This window comes from Phacochoerus africanus, chromosome 4, assembly GCF_016906955.1.
Source record: "Phacochoerus africanus isolate WHEZ1 chromosome 4, ROS_Pafr_v1, whole genome shotgun sequence".
Taxonomy (NCBI): Eukaryota; Metazoa; Chordata; class Mammalia; order Artiodactyla; family Suidae; genus Phacochoerus; species Phacochoerus africanus.
The window spans coordinates 34,237,079-34,253,158 of record NC_062547.1 but is presented as its reverse complement, the minus strand read 5'-3'; positions in this window follow the sequence as shown (position 1 = coordinate 34,253,158).

Genomic DNA, 16,080 nt, shown 5'->3' with positions numbered 1-16,080 from the left:
TTATACAGTACCTCCTTGAGCCTATCTTACATCTAATAATTTGTACCGCCCACTCCCTCACCTCTATATTGCCCCTCTCCCTTCCCCACTGGTAACCACTAGTTTGTTCTCTTCATCTGTGAGTCTGCTTCATTTTTGTTACATTCACTAGCTTTTTTAGATTCCACATATAAGTGAGATCATACAGTATTTGTCTTTCTCCATCTAAGTCATTTCACTTAACATAATGCCTTCCAAGTCCACTCACTGACAATTAGGTTGTTTCCATTTCTTGGTAGTTGTAAATAATGCTGCTAGGAACTTTGGGGCGCATGTACCTTTTTGAATTAGTGTGGGGTTTTTTTTGGGGGGGATATATACCCAGCAGTAGAAATGCTGGATCATATGGTAGTTCTATTTTTAGCTTTAGCATAATCCCCTCAAGTTGTATCTACAGTTATCACAAATGGCAGGATTTCCTTCTTTCTCCCAGCTGAATAGTATCTCATTGTATGTATATAGACCACATCTCCTTTATCCATTTATCTGTTGAGGGACACTTATATTGTTTCCATATTATGAATAATATTGCAAGAAACATGGCAGTCCATGGCTTTATTAAGGTTGTGCCAAAGGAAAGCAACAATACCTACATAATGAGCATCCTGCTCCCTCTCTCCTTCCCTCCCTCTTTTTCCCCCTCCCTTCTTCCTTCCCTGCTTCCTTCCTCCTCCTTCCCTCTGTCCCTCAGTGGAACTTTTTTTGAGTGGCAGCCATGTGGCAGATAGGTACTGTGCTAGGCTCTGGGGAAATCACGACTAACGAGATGCAGCCTCTGTCCATGAGATGCTCTTTATAATCTAGCATGAAATACAGAAAAGTAAACAGGCAATGGCAACTCAGAGGAATAACATCTTATGAGGATAATGATAACAATAAGGATTTATGTTCATTAAGTCATTTTCACAACTATCTCTTGAGCCAGGTACTAATGGTATTCCTATTTTACCAGTGAAAAGCTTGAGGCTTGGTTCATTTTGCAAGTTCATGCACTCAGCAAGTGTAAAGCCGAAATTTGAATCTCAGCCTGTGGAATGTGGATTCTGTCTGACAAGTTAACTCAAGCACTTTGACACTAATTGGTTATGTGGGCAAACACTGTGATGGGAATTGCAGCTAGCATGGTCTTGGAGGAGCCAGAGGGTGGTCAGGAAAGGCTCCTTGGAGGAGGTTACAGCTAATCTGAGAACTGAAGAAAGATTAATAGCCAAAAGAATAAGATAAATTTGAGTCTGAGACCTGGCCATTCCCACTCCCCAGCTTGGGTGAAACATTTGACTTAGCCTCGACCACCTTATCTACTGAGAAAATGAGGCTGATATTATCCTCATTTGAAAATTGTTAGAATGAAATGAGATAGCATATGTGAAAGTTTGAGCATAGGGCTTGGCATTAGGAAAACACTTGATAAATATTTCTTTTCTAAACAATGCAACAATGCCAAGCGATCATATTCTGCATTTCGCTGTGTCAGGGAACACGTGACCTGCATTAACACCAAAGCCATGATCTAATTCAGATAGTTTAAAATGAGAATTTAGATTATTTATTCTAATTTATATTAGCACTATCCCTATTATTTTCTTGGGTATTTTTGGGTATTTCGTTTATCTGCTTGCTTAACAACACATTCAGCTATTACTAGATGTATTTTAAGAACATTCGTGGAGGAAAAAAAGTTGTTTGGCTATTTCTCAGAAATAACAGAGCCTGAGAGGAGCATTTATCAAAACAACTCAATGTAAAAACAAAACAAAACAAAACAAAAACAAAACAAAACTCCGTGATTGGTTGCTGAGATAAAAAGAAGACATGAATCTAAAACATAATAACTTACTAATTGATTCTCAAGTTCATGGGCATTTGTAACATTAAAAAAAAATGTATACTTTATGACAGAATCACTTCCAGACGTAAGAAGCTCCTCTTTTCCAATTCATTTAAGAAAACATTAGAAACTGTTGAAACAAATTGATGCAATTGGTTTAGGACAAATGGATATACTACAGGTAACTCAAAATGGTTAATCCCAAGCAAGACACACAATCTCTCTTCCTAAATACCTATTCCTCTTTTGTGCCAAATCAGTTAGTGACATCAGTATTCTCTTACTTAGGCTAAAAACTTTGAGTGATCTTTGTCTCCTCCCTGTGTCAAATCAGCTGTTAAATGTGATAGGCAAATCAGCAGTCCCAAGACTCCTACCCTTCAGTGTAACACTTTCTTTATAATCCCTTTCCCTTGAGTGTAGGTAGGACCTGTGAATAATATCACCCCAGTGATTATATGGCAAAGGTAGAGGGATTTTGCAGATGTGATTAAGATCCCTAATTAGTTGATTCTGAGTTAATCAAATGGGGATTATCCTGGGGAGATCTGATTTTGAATCCAGGGGAGGTGGCAGAGATTCTTTTGCTGGCCTTGGGGAAGTCATTGTTCCCAAGTTCATGTTCATAACATAGCTTCATTGTTATGAAAGGGCTCCTGTGGCAAGGATCTGAGAGTGACCTCTAGTATATGAGAGGTGTTCCCCAGTGATAATGGCTAAGAAAATAGGAAACTCAGTAATGAATTCTGCCAATAATCCAGATGAGCTTAGAAATAGATCCTTTCCCAGTCAAGCCTCCAGGTAAGAACATAAACCAACTGATACCTTGACTGTAGCCTATACCCTGAGAAGAAACCTAGCTACACTGTACCCAGAGTCATGACCCACAGAAACTGAGATAATATATATGTTGCTTTAAGTGACTAAGTTTGCATCCATTTGTTATGCAGCATAGAAAATGAATACAAAAATTCTCTCTATGGAGTTTTCATTGTGGCTTGGTGGTTAATGAACCTGACTAGTATCCATGAGGACACGGGTTCAATCCCTGGCCTTGCTTAGTGGGTTAAGGATCTGTCATTGCTGTGACTGTGGTGTAGGCAGGCAGCTACAGCTCTGATTTGACCCCTAGCCTGGGAACATCCATATGCCACAGATCCAGCCCTAAAAAGACAAGACCAAAAAAAAAAATTTTTTTTTTCCAAATTTTCCCTTTCTAGTGTCTTTAGTTCTCCCATTTTCTTTATTGTTATTTCTCTCACTGAGGTCCTCATGCCCCTCACCTGAACTAATAACTTTCTAACTTGTTTTCCCCTTATTAGTTTCTCACTTTTCTGGGGAATTCATTGCTACTGTGTTTTATCTTCCAGAAATAAAGTTTTGCTCATGACTCACTCTCAAAAAAAAAAAAAAAGGTTCAATTACACCATGCATAAAAATAAACTCAGAATGGATTAAATAAAGACCTACATGTAAGGCTAGATACTATAAAACTCTTAGAGGAAAATATAGGCAGAACACTCTTTTACATAAATCACAGCAATATCTTTTTGGATCCACTTCTCAGAGTAATGAAAATAAAAACAAAAATAAACCAATGGGATCTAATTAAACTTAAAAGTTTTTGCACAGCAAAGGAAACCATTAAAAACATGCAAAGACAACCTACAGAATGGGAAAAAATTTTGCAAATGAAGTGTCTGACAAGAGATTAATCTCCAAAAGATACAAACATCTCATTCAGCTTTATATTTTAAAAAAATCAAAAAATGGTCAGAAGATCTAAACAGACATTTTTGCAAAGGAGAGTTAGAGATGACCAAAAAGAACATGAAAAGATGCTCATTATCACTAATTATTAGAGAAATGCAAATCAAACTACAATGAGGTATCACCTCATACCAGTCAGAATGGCCATTATCAAAAAGTCTACAAACAATAAATGCTGGAGAGGGTGTACAGAAAAGAGAACCATCCTACACTGCTGTTGGGAATGTAAACTGGTATAGCCACTATGGAGAACAGTATAGAACTTCCTTAAAAACTAAATATAGAACAAGCATATGATCCAGCAATCTCACTTCTGGGTATATACTGGAGAAAACCATAATTTGAAAGAATACAATCTCCCTAATGTTCCCTGCAACACAATTTACAACACCCAAGACATGGAAGCAGCCTAAATGTCCATCAACAGAGGAGTGGATAAAGAAGGTGTGGTACATATATACAATGGAATATTACTCGGCCAGTAAAAAGAATGAAATAATGTCATTTACAGCAATATAGATGGAGCTAAAGATTATCATACTAAGTTAGACAGAGAAAAATAAATATGATATTACTAATATTCAGAATCCAATAAAAATGATACAAAAGAGCTTATTCACAAAATAGAAACAGACTCAAAGATTTCAAAACAAAATTTATGTTTACCAAAGGGGAAATTTTGTGGGGAGGGATGGACTGGGAGGTTGAGATTGACATATACACATTACTATATACACAATCGATGGGTTACAAGGACCTACTATATAGCTCGGAGAAATCAATTCAATATTCTGTGATAGTCTATATGGGGAAAGAATCTGAAAAAGAATGGAAATATATGTTTATGTATGGCTGATTTACTTTGCTGTGCACCTGAAACTAACACAACATTTTAAGTCACCTATATTTAATAAAATTTATTTTAAAAGTATATTGCTCCCATTTTCTCCATAATCACAGATATATAGCTTAGTCATTTTGGCTATGGGTTTTAGATTTAGAGAGCTATGGACTTATAAATTACAGAATCTAAATTCTAACACTTAACTGGCTTGGGTATATTAATAAACCTCTTTAAGCCTCAGAGGTTCTATAAAGTGAAGATCATAATTGTATCTTTCTCATGGGCTATTTAAGAATGAAATGAGATAGTGCATATAAAGTTTCTGTTACACAGTGTATGCTCAATAAATCATAACTATGATTGTGGTTATTATAGAATTAAATCTAAACTGCTTATTCTGGTATTTAAAGCCTTCAATGATCTTCATTTTTTATAATGATTTTTATTTCTTCTGTTATAGCTGATTTACAGTATTCTGTCAACGACCTTTAACAGCTTTCCCAGCCACATCTCTGTCTATGCCTTTCCACAAATTATGCTCATCAGCCACACCAGCCTAATCAAATGAACTTGGTTTCACATCATGCAATCTATGTTTCTGTCCAGTACTTATTTTCTTCCTTGAGATTAGTATTTTTATTCTTGCCATTCTACACCTATCAAAATTCCACAAATAGTTTGAAGCTCAGCCTTTATGAGACCTCCCCTCTGAACAGAAGAAGGCTTCAGCTGGCACCCACTTACTGGCACTTACCTATTTACCCACCACTGGCATCACTTACTGGATACTTAATGCCTAGATCTATTCTGATTTGTCAGAGGCCCGTTCTGATTGATGGTATCATATAAGTTGCTGTATATTGTTAGTTGTAACCCTGCTATATTGTTGCTGTATATTGTTAGTTGTAATCCTTCTCCTCCTTTGATCTCTCAACTCAAAATTACTACTTCCTCTCTTTGTGTTCCTGTAGCAATTTGCTTCAACCTATGTGTGGTATTTTAAACTACATTTTGAACTTCCACCTGCTCACATGATTGTCTTTCTCACTGTATAAAAAGAAGGGATCATCTTTAGATTCCCAATTCACTGGACACATAAATGCTCAAATCCTTGTTGCATGATTAAGAATTAGTTTCATTGACTTGTCAGTCTTAAGAAGGATGAAGCACATTTTTGTAATGGATGATACCTACTAATAGTTCACTGGCTTCAGCAGCATCTTATTTGGCTTAAACAATTAAATATTTTACATGAATGCATCAAAGTAAACTATGTATGATTTATAAAGCCCAATAAATTCTATAAAGATGTGGATGGACAATTTATTCAAATGATAATATCTCTATCTTTATATCAATGTTTCATTGCCAGAATAATTTCAGTACTTCATTGCTGTAACAAATCTTTTTATGTCAAACAATTGCATTTATGTAAACTGGAAAACATTTGAAATATCACCTAGCCTATGGATCTGAAGATTTGAATCCATATAAAGATCTCTGTCTTCCCTTTATCTCTTCTAATCTATCTTTCGGTCCATGCTCTTTGCCCAACTGCCTCTTCCCTTTCCAATCAAGGACCATTCTTCTTACTGGAAATTGTAGACTTCAAATAGAAGTCACATAGTTTTCCTTTTTTTTTTTTTATAGGGCCACACCCATGGCATATGGAAGTTCCCAGGCTAGGGGTCAAATCAGCCTACACCACAGCCACAGCAATGTCTGATCTGAGCTATCTTTATTCTGTTCCATTGGTGTGTATGTCTGTTTTTGGTACCAGTACCACACCGTCTTGATGACTGTGGCTCTGAAATATTGCCTGAAGTCTGGGAGAGTTATGCCTTCTGCTTGGTTTTTGTTCCTCAGGATTGCTTTGGCAATTCTGGGTCTTTTGTGGTCCCGTATAAAGTTTTGGATTGTTTATTCTAGTTCTGTGAAAAATGTCATGGGTAATTTGATAGGGATTGCATTGAATCTGTAGATCACTTTGGGTAGTATGGCCATTTTTACAATATTAATTTTTCCAACCAAGGAGCATGGAATATCTTTCCATTTCTTTGCATCCTCTTTAATTTCCTTGATTAATGTTTTATAGTTCTCAGCATATAAGTCTTTGACCTCCTTGGTCAGGTTTATTCCCAGGTATTTGATTTTTTGGGGGTGCAATTTTAAAAGGTATTGTATTTTTGTATTCCTCTTCTAATAGTTCATTATTAGTATACAGAAATGCAACTGATTTCTGAATGTTAATCTTATATCTTGCTACTTTGCTGAATTTGTTGATCAGTTCAAGTAGTTTTTGGGTTGAGTCCTTAGGGTTTTCTGTATATAGTATCATGTCATCTGTATACAGTGACAATTTTATCTCTTCCCTTCCAATTTGGACTCATTTTGTTTGTTTGTCTGATTGCTGTGGCTAGTACTTCCAGTACTATGTTGAATAACAGTGGTGAGAGTGGACATCCTTGTCTTGTTCCAGATTTTAGTGGGAAGGCTTTCAGCTTCTCTCCATTGAGTATTATATTTGCTGTGGGTTTGTTATAAATGGCTTTTATTATGTTAAGGTATGTTCCCTCTATACTCACTTTGGTAAGAGTTTTGACCATGAATGGATGTTGTACTTTGTCAAATGCTTTTTCTGCATCTATTGAGATGATCATGTGGTTTTTGACTTTTCTTTTGTTATTGTGATGTATGACGTTGATTGACTTGCATACCTTGAACCATCCTTGTGAACCTGGGATGAATCCCACTTGGTCGTGGTGTATGATCTTTTTTATATGTTGTTGGATTCGGTAGGCTAAAATTTTGTTGAGAATTTTTGTGTCTATGTTCATCAGAGATATTAGCCTATAGTTCACTTTTTTCGTGGTATCTTTGTCTGGTTTTGCTATTAGGGTGATGGTGGCATCATAGAATGTCTTTGGGAGTGTTCCCTCTTCTTCAAACTTTTGGAAAAGTTTAAGGAGGATGGGTATAAGTCCCTTTTTGTATGTTTAGTAGAATTTGCTTGTGAAGCCATCTGGTCCTGGACTTTTGTTTGTAGGGAGTGTTTTTATGACATATTCAATTTCATTTCTCTCTCTTTTTTTTTTTTTTGTCTTTTTGCCTTTTCTAGGGCCACTCCCTTGGCAATATGGAGGTTCCCAGGCTAGGGATCTAATTGGAGCTGTAGATGTCGGCCTATGCCAGAACCACAGCAACATGGGATCCGAGTCACATCTGTGATCTACACCACAGCTCATGGCAATGTGGGATCCTTAACTCACTGAGCAAGGCCAGGGACCGAACCCACAGCCTCATGGTTCCTAGTTGGATTTGTGAACCACTGCGCCATGACGAGAACTCCTCAATTTCATTTCTAGTGATCAGTCTGTTCAGTTGATCTATTTCTTCTTGATTCAGTTTTGGCAGGCTGTAAGTTTCTGAAAAGTTGTTCATTTCTTCTAGGTTGTCAAATTTGTTGCATACAATTGTTCATAGTGTTCTCTTATGGTTTTTTATATTTCTGCAGTATCCATTGTGATTTCTCCTTTTTCATTTCTTATTTTGTTATTTGGGTTTTTTAATCTCCTCTTAGTGAGTCTGGCCAGAGGTTTGTAAATTTTGTTTATTTTTTCAAAGAACCAGCTCTTGCTTTTATTGATTTTTTTCTATTATTTTTTTGAATCTCTATTTTGTTGATTTCCTTTCTGATCTTTATGATTTCCTTCCTTCTGCGGACTTTAGGTTTTGTTTGTTCTTCTTTTTCTAATTCATTTAGGTGATGGGTTAAGTTGACAATTTGAGATTTTTCTTCTTTTTTGAGGAAGGCCTGTATTGCTATGAATTTCCCTTTGAGCACTGCTTTTGTGGCATCCCATAGATTTTGGGAGGTTGTAGCTACATTATAATTTTTCTTGAGGCATTTTTTAATTTCCTTTTGATTTCTTCGTTGACCTGTTGATTTTTTTAGTAGCATGTTTTTTAGTCTCCATGTAGGTAGTTTTTTCTCATTTATTTTCCTGTGGTTGATTTCTACTTTCATGCCATTGTGGTCAGAGAAGATACTTGAAATAATTTCTATACTCTTAAATTTGTTAAGGTTAGTTTTGTGCCCCAGTATGTGATCGATCCTTGAGAATGTTCCATGTGCACTTGAGAAGAACGTATATTCTGATTTTTTTGGATGTAATGTCCTGAAAATGTCACTTAAGTCTAACTTTTCTATTGTGTCATTTAGGATCTCTGTTGCCTTATTGATTTTCTGTCTAGAGGATCTGTTCATTGATGTGAGTGGGATGTTAAAGTCTCCTACTATTATTATATGCCCATCAACTTCTACTTTTATGTCTGTTAGTATTTGTTGCAAGTCCTTCTACTCATTTTAAATATGAGCTAGCTAGACTAGTTTCTTTCACAAATCTCTCACTTTCTTAGGATTTTAGAGCTCATAAAATATGTACACAATGTGTATGTGTGTGTTTTCAAAATGCTTACTATTTACCAAACACAGTGCAAGATATTTTACATGAGTTTTCTTGGTTAATTCTCCCAACCAAACTCTATGGTATATAAAAATCACTATTTCTGTTGTTGCATTTTACAAGCTTAGAGGTTAAGTAATTTTCTCAGGTACTTTGTGCTCTTCCCTACTGTCCTCACTTCACAAAGGAGAGCAGAGATTTAGAGTGGCAAGTGGCACACCTGGGATTCAAACTCATATTTTCCTCCACTCTGTAGTCAGAGCTCTCACCCTCGTGCCATAACTCCCTTCTTTCCTTTGAAGTTTTGATGTCTGATTTCTTAAAATCCTCAGCACACCTCAGTCTCTGCCTTACATTTCCTTTCCTTATTATGAACTCCAAGATGACATGGTAACCACTCAGTTCTTCCTTGTTAGAGAGAAGGTGATCCAAAATAGCAGTCTCTTTGCTGTAGTTTCTATTATTTCAGAGCAGATATTGTCAGTAAGGTAAGTAAAACAATTTTTAATGATTTGACTTTGAGCTGTAAAAGACTCCTAGCAGATGTCAGGAGAGTTGAGATTCCTCATCAACAGAGAGCTTGCCTCTGTGCCAGTTTTGTCATGGAGGCAGACCATTATTTTTGCATATGATAATTCTCTAAGACTGGCAAGAAATGATGTACAGATATTAAATAGTAGACTTGGACATTACAATGGAGGACTCTTGCCTGTATAATAAAAATCCTTAATTATATCACAACTATTAGGGGAAAAAGGTTAACAGTGGTTCTGCTTTTTTATATATTTTAATTTTTTCCCTTCAATTAAGCATCAACACTTTAATCCCAATGAGCTCAGTTGATGGAAAAGAATCTCTATTTTTGAAACAATTTATGACTTCCATCTTAGGGGTTTTTTTTTTGAGTCTTTTTAGGGCCAGACTCGTGGCATATGGACGTTGGAGCTGTAGCTGCCAGCCAACACCATAGCCACAGCAACACCTGACCTGAGTGGTGCCTGTGACCTATACTGCAGCTCACGGCAACACTGGATCCTTAACCCACTAAGTGAGGCCAGGGATCAAACCCGCATCCTTATGGACACTAGTCATGCTCATTACCACTGAGTCACAATGGGAACTTCCCCCATCTTAGTTTTACTTGTAGTAAACTTAGGATAAACATACTACCAATTAGTAGCATCAATACTAATCTATTTCCCACTTACATATTAGAAAGCAACCATAAATGTGTAATAGAATACTCAAATAATTGCATAGTGGTGTACATGGCAGCTGCAGATCCAATTCAGCCCCTAGCCCAGAAACTTCCATATGTCACAGGTGCACCCCTAAAAAGAAAAAAATATATATACAAACACTCCGGTAAAGGCAAAGGTGACACAATGCTGAAAATAAGCTATTTTGGCCAAGCAATAAGCAATGTGATAGCTTGAAATATTTTTGGGGAACTCACAGATGAATGTCCAGATTCAACATATAAAGGAAAATTAGGAGTATCAACATATAATTGTAAAATCTCAAGACTGCTAGTATATTTTAAGAAGACATTAATTACCAACAACTTCCATTGGATTATATAGGCAGTAGCATGCTTCCATAACTTCTGTCTGTCATTTCGTCCTCACTGAAATGTTCTTCCCTATGCTTCTAGCGTCAAGTTTAAGAATTTCTACTAATCTTAGACATTATTTATCCCTGGGCTTTTCCCTTTCCTTTTTATATTTGATCCATTTCTTTCCAAGAAGATATTTCCTTTGATTGTCATATTTCTTGACGTGAATCTCACCAAACGTCAGGATACCTATGGGTTATAGTTACTTTCTTAAAATATCACATTTATCTTTGTTATCTGTTTTAGTCAATATTCTTCATTTGCAACTAACAGAAATCCACTTATATTAGCTTAAACAAAAAGAAAATTTATTGGGCGGGGACAGGAATGGCTCATTAAACCTGAGGATAAGAAGTAAAGCTGAGCTTCCTGAGGATCTGGAACTAGCACGTAGGAAGCCAAGAGTTTGGGAGTTGCTCTCCACCTCTGTGGGGTCATGGGTGACTAACTTGATGATTAGGTCTACTGCTTTTATAGGAACCAAAAGCAATGAAGCATTCTCAGAATGAATAATTCAAAGATCTCATGAGATGCTTTTCCATGATCCTTGTAGAAATATTTATTGTTGTTGATAATTCTTCACACATTTTCACAAACTCCCATAATTTACTAGGTGGGCATAATGTCACATACATAAATAGATTCTGAATAAATAATCATTGAATAAATGTTATACCTCACTTGTAGACTGCTGTCACATACTCCTTCTTGGATATGACAAAGATGTGGCAGTGACATTTGCCACTCGACTGACTGATAGGTTTAATTTGACTGATCTAACACTTAATCTTTGTGTTTCCTGCAGACCCTAATTTTCCATATAATACATGAAAGTCTTAGACGATCAAATAATATCAGCTCAGAATAACTATATTAGAAAATCATTTTTCTTTGAAAGCCAGGCTTCCTGATAAGAAAATTTGTTTTTTAAATAATTGAATGATTTAAAGATAATAATTAAGGAAATCTTTGAAAGAAAAGACCTCATTTACAATATTCTTGTACAAATTTCAGAGTTCCCATTGTGGCTCAGCTGAAATGAATCCAGCTAGTATCAATGAGGATGCAGGTTCAATCCCTGGCCCCACCCAGTGTGTTGGGGATCCTGTGTTGCTGTGAGCTGTGGTCTAGGTCACAGACACAGCTTGGATCTGGCATTGCTCTGGTTGTGGTGTAGGCCAGAGGTCTGCAGCTCCAATTTGACCCCTACCCTGGGAATTTCCATATGCTGCTGGTGTGGCCCTAAATAGCAAAAAAAAAAAAAAAAAAAAAAAGTACTAATTCTACCTCTACTTGAGCATCAAAAACCCAGTGCTTTAAGACAGCCTGCTGGTGAGACCAGGTCAATAAAAGCTGGAGGAAACAGTAGTTCCTAGCAAAACCGACCTACACCAGACCCTCCCTGTCTCTTGACTTCTCCCTCCTCTTACTGTTTCTGATCAGATTTTATCACTGGTACCCTGATTCATGGACCAGCCATTTTCTCGGCATCTTAGCAAGTCCTGTCTGATTCCCAACCAAATTCTTCCAATCCTATTCTCAATGATTCCAGCATCATTTTCTAGAACTTATCTATAAATATCTCTTGGCATCTCCCTGTAAAAATTCTAATTGTGATCTGACTACATGAGTTAGCTCCTCCTCCCACACTACAAACTAAGACTGATTCCCAGTCACACACGCCTGTCACAGATTTGATTCCCTCTTGGGAGGGTGCAGTGTTAATCATTAACATATTTCCAAGCATGGGTACTTGCATCTGCTCATTTATTACTGTTACACATCAGTGGCAGAGTTACCATATAATGTATTGCCTCCACTAGGAAATACTTGAGCATGAAAGGAAGCACTATTAATAATCACTCCAGAGTAACAGGTACATATCAAGTTTGCTGGACAAACTAGAATTATTGTCACCTTAATCATTAACTGGTTTCTCCTCTAGGAAATTGCTTTTTCTGTAGAGATTCATTTATTTTTCTTGATGTGTTTAAATCTCTCTTGGAGTCACTAATTTTTGGAAATGAATGATTCAATAAACAGGGTAAGAACAAGACTCTTGGAAATGCTCTTTAAAAGCAAACAAAGACCATCGCAAGGATCTCAGACTCTCAAACATAAGGAGAATTTGACACTTCACAACTTACTAGACAGGGACACTTTTCTTTTTCTTTTTTTTTTTATTGTCTTTTCTTTTTAAAATAGTGAGTTGATTACAGTGTCAGATGAGTTATGCACATCCTTTTTTTCTTTTCTTTTTTTTTCTTTTTATGGCAACACTCATGGCATATGGAAGTTTCCAGGCTAGGGGTTTTATCAGAGCTGCAGCGGCTGGCCTTCACCACAGCCACAGCAACACTGGATCCAAGCAGCATCTGCCACTTATGCTCAACTTGCGGCAATGCTGGACACTTAACCCACAGAGCGAGGTCAGGGATCGAACCCACATCCTCACATATACCATGTCAGGTTCTTAACTGGCTGAGCCACAAGGGGAACTCCTAGTTCTTTATGTATTCATCAATGATTACCAGATTTTTTTTTTCTGTGTAGTGTTTAGGTTCCTTTGAGAAGCCTCTGTAACCTTGTCTAGTGTGGACTATAATCTAAGGTTCTAATATAGAAACACACATCCAAGACTGACCAAGTAATTTAGCCTCTTTTATGCACCAATTTCTAAATTTCTGAGGTTGGGAGTTCCCTCTGTGGCTCAGTGGTAACAAACCTGACTGGTATCCATGAAGATAGAGGCTCAATCCCTGGCCTCACTTAGTGGGTTAAGCATCTGGCGTTGCTGTGAGCTGTGATGTAGGTTGCTGACATGGCTTGGACCCCACGTTTCTGTGGCTGTGGCCTAGGCTGGCAGCTGCAGTTCTGATTCGACTCCTATCCTGGGTTCTATGTGCCACTGGTGCAGTCCTAAAAAAAAAAAAAAAAAGCACAAGAAAAATTTTCGAGTTTAGGTTAATTCTGTATATTTTCATATATAGTCATAGAATATCTGAATTGATATGAATCTCAAAAACCGTCTAACCCAATGGGTCTCCAACACAGCTACATATCTGAATATTTGGGGAACTTAAAAATTACTTTTATCTTCCCTATTTCCAGAAATTCTGATTTGAGTGGTCTGGGAAGGGACGCAGGCATTTTAAAAAAAAAATACCTCAGGTGATTTCAACGAGTAGTCACAGGACTCAGAACCTTTGATTTCACTCAATTCTTTCATTTTATATGGAAGAAAATCAAGGCCCTCTTATATCAGCTGTCACTGTAAGACCAAATATCCCTGTGAATTGCAAGATGTTTTTAAAAGGGCTCTGGGAATGTGACATCACCTTCTTTATTTAGAACTGATCATCATTTTTATGGCTTCCAACAGATGTCTTGGTTTCTTGAATTATCCTTTCACGTCACGGTGCTTCTAAGGCACTTGCTGCCAAAGAGCCGGAAGGTATGTCTCTTTTTTCATTCTCCAGGTAGTAGAGCATATTTTAGCTTTTTATTTCTTGCCAGTATTTTTGCTTCACTTTCTTCACTTATCCTTTTTGTCCACTGAAGTTTGTCTTTTAACACTTGAGATTATGAGCATTATATCCCAGAAGATCTCATAACTCCAAAAATATTTTTCTTTTGCCATTGTGCCTGACTGAGTTTACCTCAGGGGTCAGCAAACGCTGGGCCAAATGGAGACAGCTGCCTGGTTTTTTTGTAAATAAAGTTTTATTGGCACATAGCCACATCCATCCATTTATGTGTTGTCTATGGCTGCTTTCATGCACAATAGCAGAGTTGTGACAGAGACTGTAAGACCATCAAAGCTGAAGATATTTACTGAAAGCTCCTTTATGCAAAATGATTTCTGGCCCCTGGTTTAGCTAGTCTTTAAATTCTTGGACTGCAAGACATTGATAGGTATTTCTTCCTTCACTTCCAATTCTTAAATGATGCTGTGTGGGAGTTCCCTTCTGGCTCATTGGTAATGAACCTGACTGGTATCCACGAGAACTCCGGTTCAATCCCTGGCCTCACTCAGTGGGTTAAGGATCCAGCATTGCTATGAGCTGTGGTGTAGGTCACAGAGGCTCGGAGCCCATGTTGCTATGGCTGTGGTGTAGGCCAGCAGGTATAGCTCCAATTTGACTCCTAGTCTGGGAACTTCCATATGCCAAGTGTGCAACCCCCCCAAAAACAAAAAAAAAAAACAAACAAAAAAGAATGATGCTGTGGAGGCAACAGGGCTCCACTTGATTCCCACCCATCTTTCCTTTACCTGCATTAATGACTTAGCTCTTTTGTTTGGATGCCCAAAGATTCTTTTTCTTTAAAATCTAGTAACTTCTAGGCTCTATCTTGGTGTCAATTGTTTTACATTTATTTTCTTGGAATATCATACATTTGACCTTTTTTTATTTTTTGGAACAGTATTTTGATTGGACAGAATTGAACAACTGTAATCCAAGGATATACATTATGCACATTTTCATTAAACGTTAGCTTTTATAGCATTGTTTTTTCACGCATTTCACTTTGCTCACTTTTTTAGGCCCATCTTCAGTATACCTTACAATTTGCACAGTAATATCTCTTCACTCTTCCCTGACTCTTGCATTCTGCTTTCAGATAGTAAAGTCTCACTAAATTCTTGGGGTATATGGCTATATGCTTGATCCCAAATTTATCAGCCTGATGGCAAATTTTTTTTGGGGGGGGTCAATGTTGTTTATCTGCCTTTTTTTCTTTTTCTTTCCTCCTTTTTCTTGTAATATCTTTATGTAGTTTGTGTGCTGGTTTCATTTTAATTACTAGTTATCCTTGAATGAGATAAAGTTCTTTCTGAATTATTTATTTGCAGGAGGTTCACAGAGAACAAAAATCATGTCTCTGAGCTATAAAAAATTCGTTCTAGTTCACAGCTGTGGTGGAGACTACTAATTGCATTCTCCAAAATCCATTTCTTTCTACTATAACAACAGAAATCAGATTCTATTCATTGCCATCATCCCAGCTAAACCCCTACAATTCCCAGGTTTCTTTACAGCTGGTTATGGCCACAGGACTAAATCCTATTCAAACAATATGTAAAGCAAGTGTTGAATATGGCTTCTAGGTAAGAGCCTTAAAAACAGGAGGAGATAGAGTTCCCTTGTGGTGCAGCGGGTTAAGGATTTGGCATTGTCACTGTAGCAACTTGGATCACTGCTGTGGCATAAGTTTGATCCCTGGCCCAGGAATTTCCATATGAAGCAGGTGAGGTCAGAAAAAAAAAAAATAGTGGGAATAAGGCCTTCTACCTTATCCCTACAGCCTGGAATATGGGTATAATGACTGGTACTCCAGAAATCATCATAAACCATGAGGTAGAAGACAGATGCCACAGAGGGAAACAGAGCTCAAATACAGAGGAGCAACGCAGAACTCACCATGAAGCTGCCATGCAAATCCTGTTTTTGAACTTCTTTTAAATGAGAGAGAAATAATCATCTGTCATGTTAAAGTGTTTGGGATTTTTCTGTTA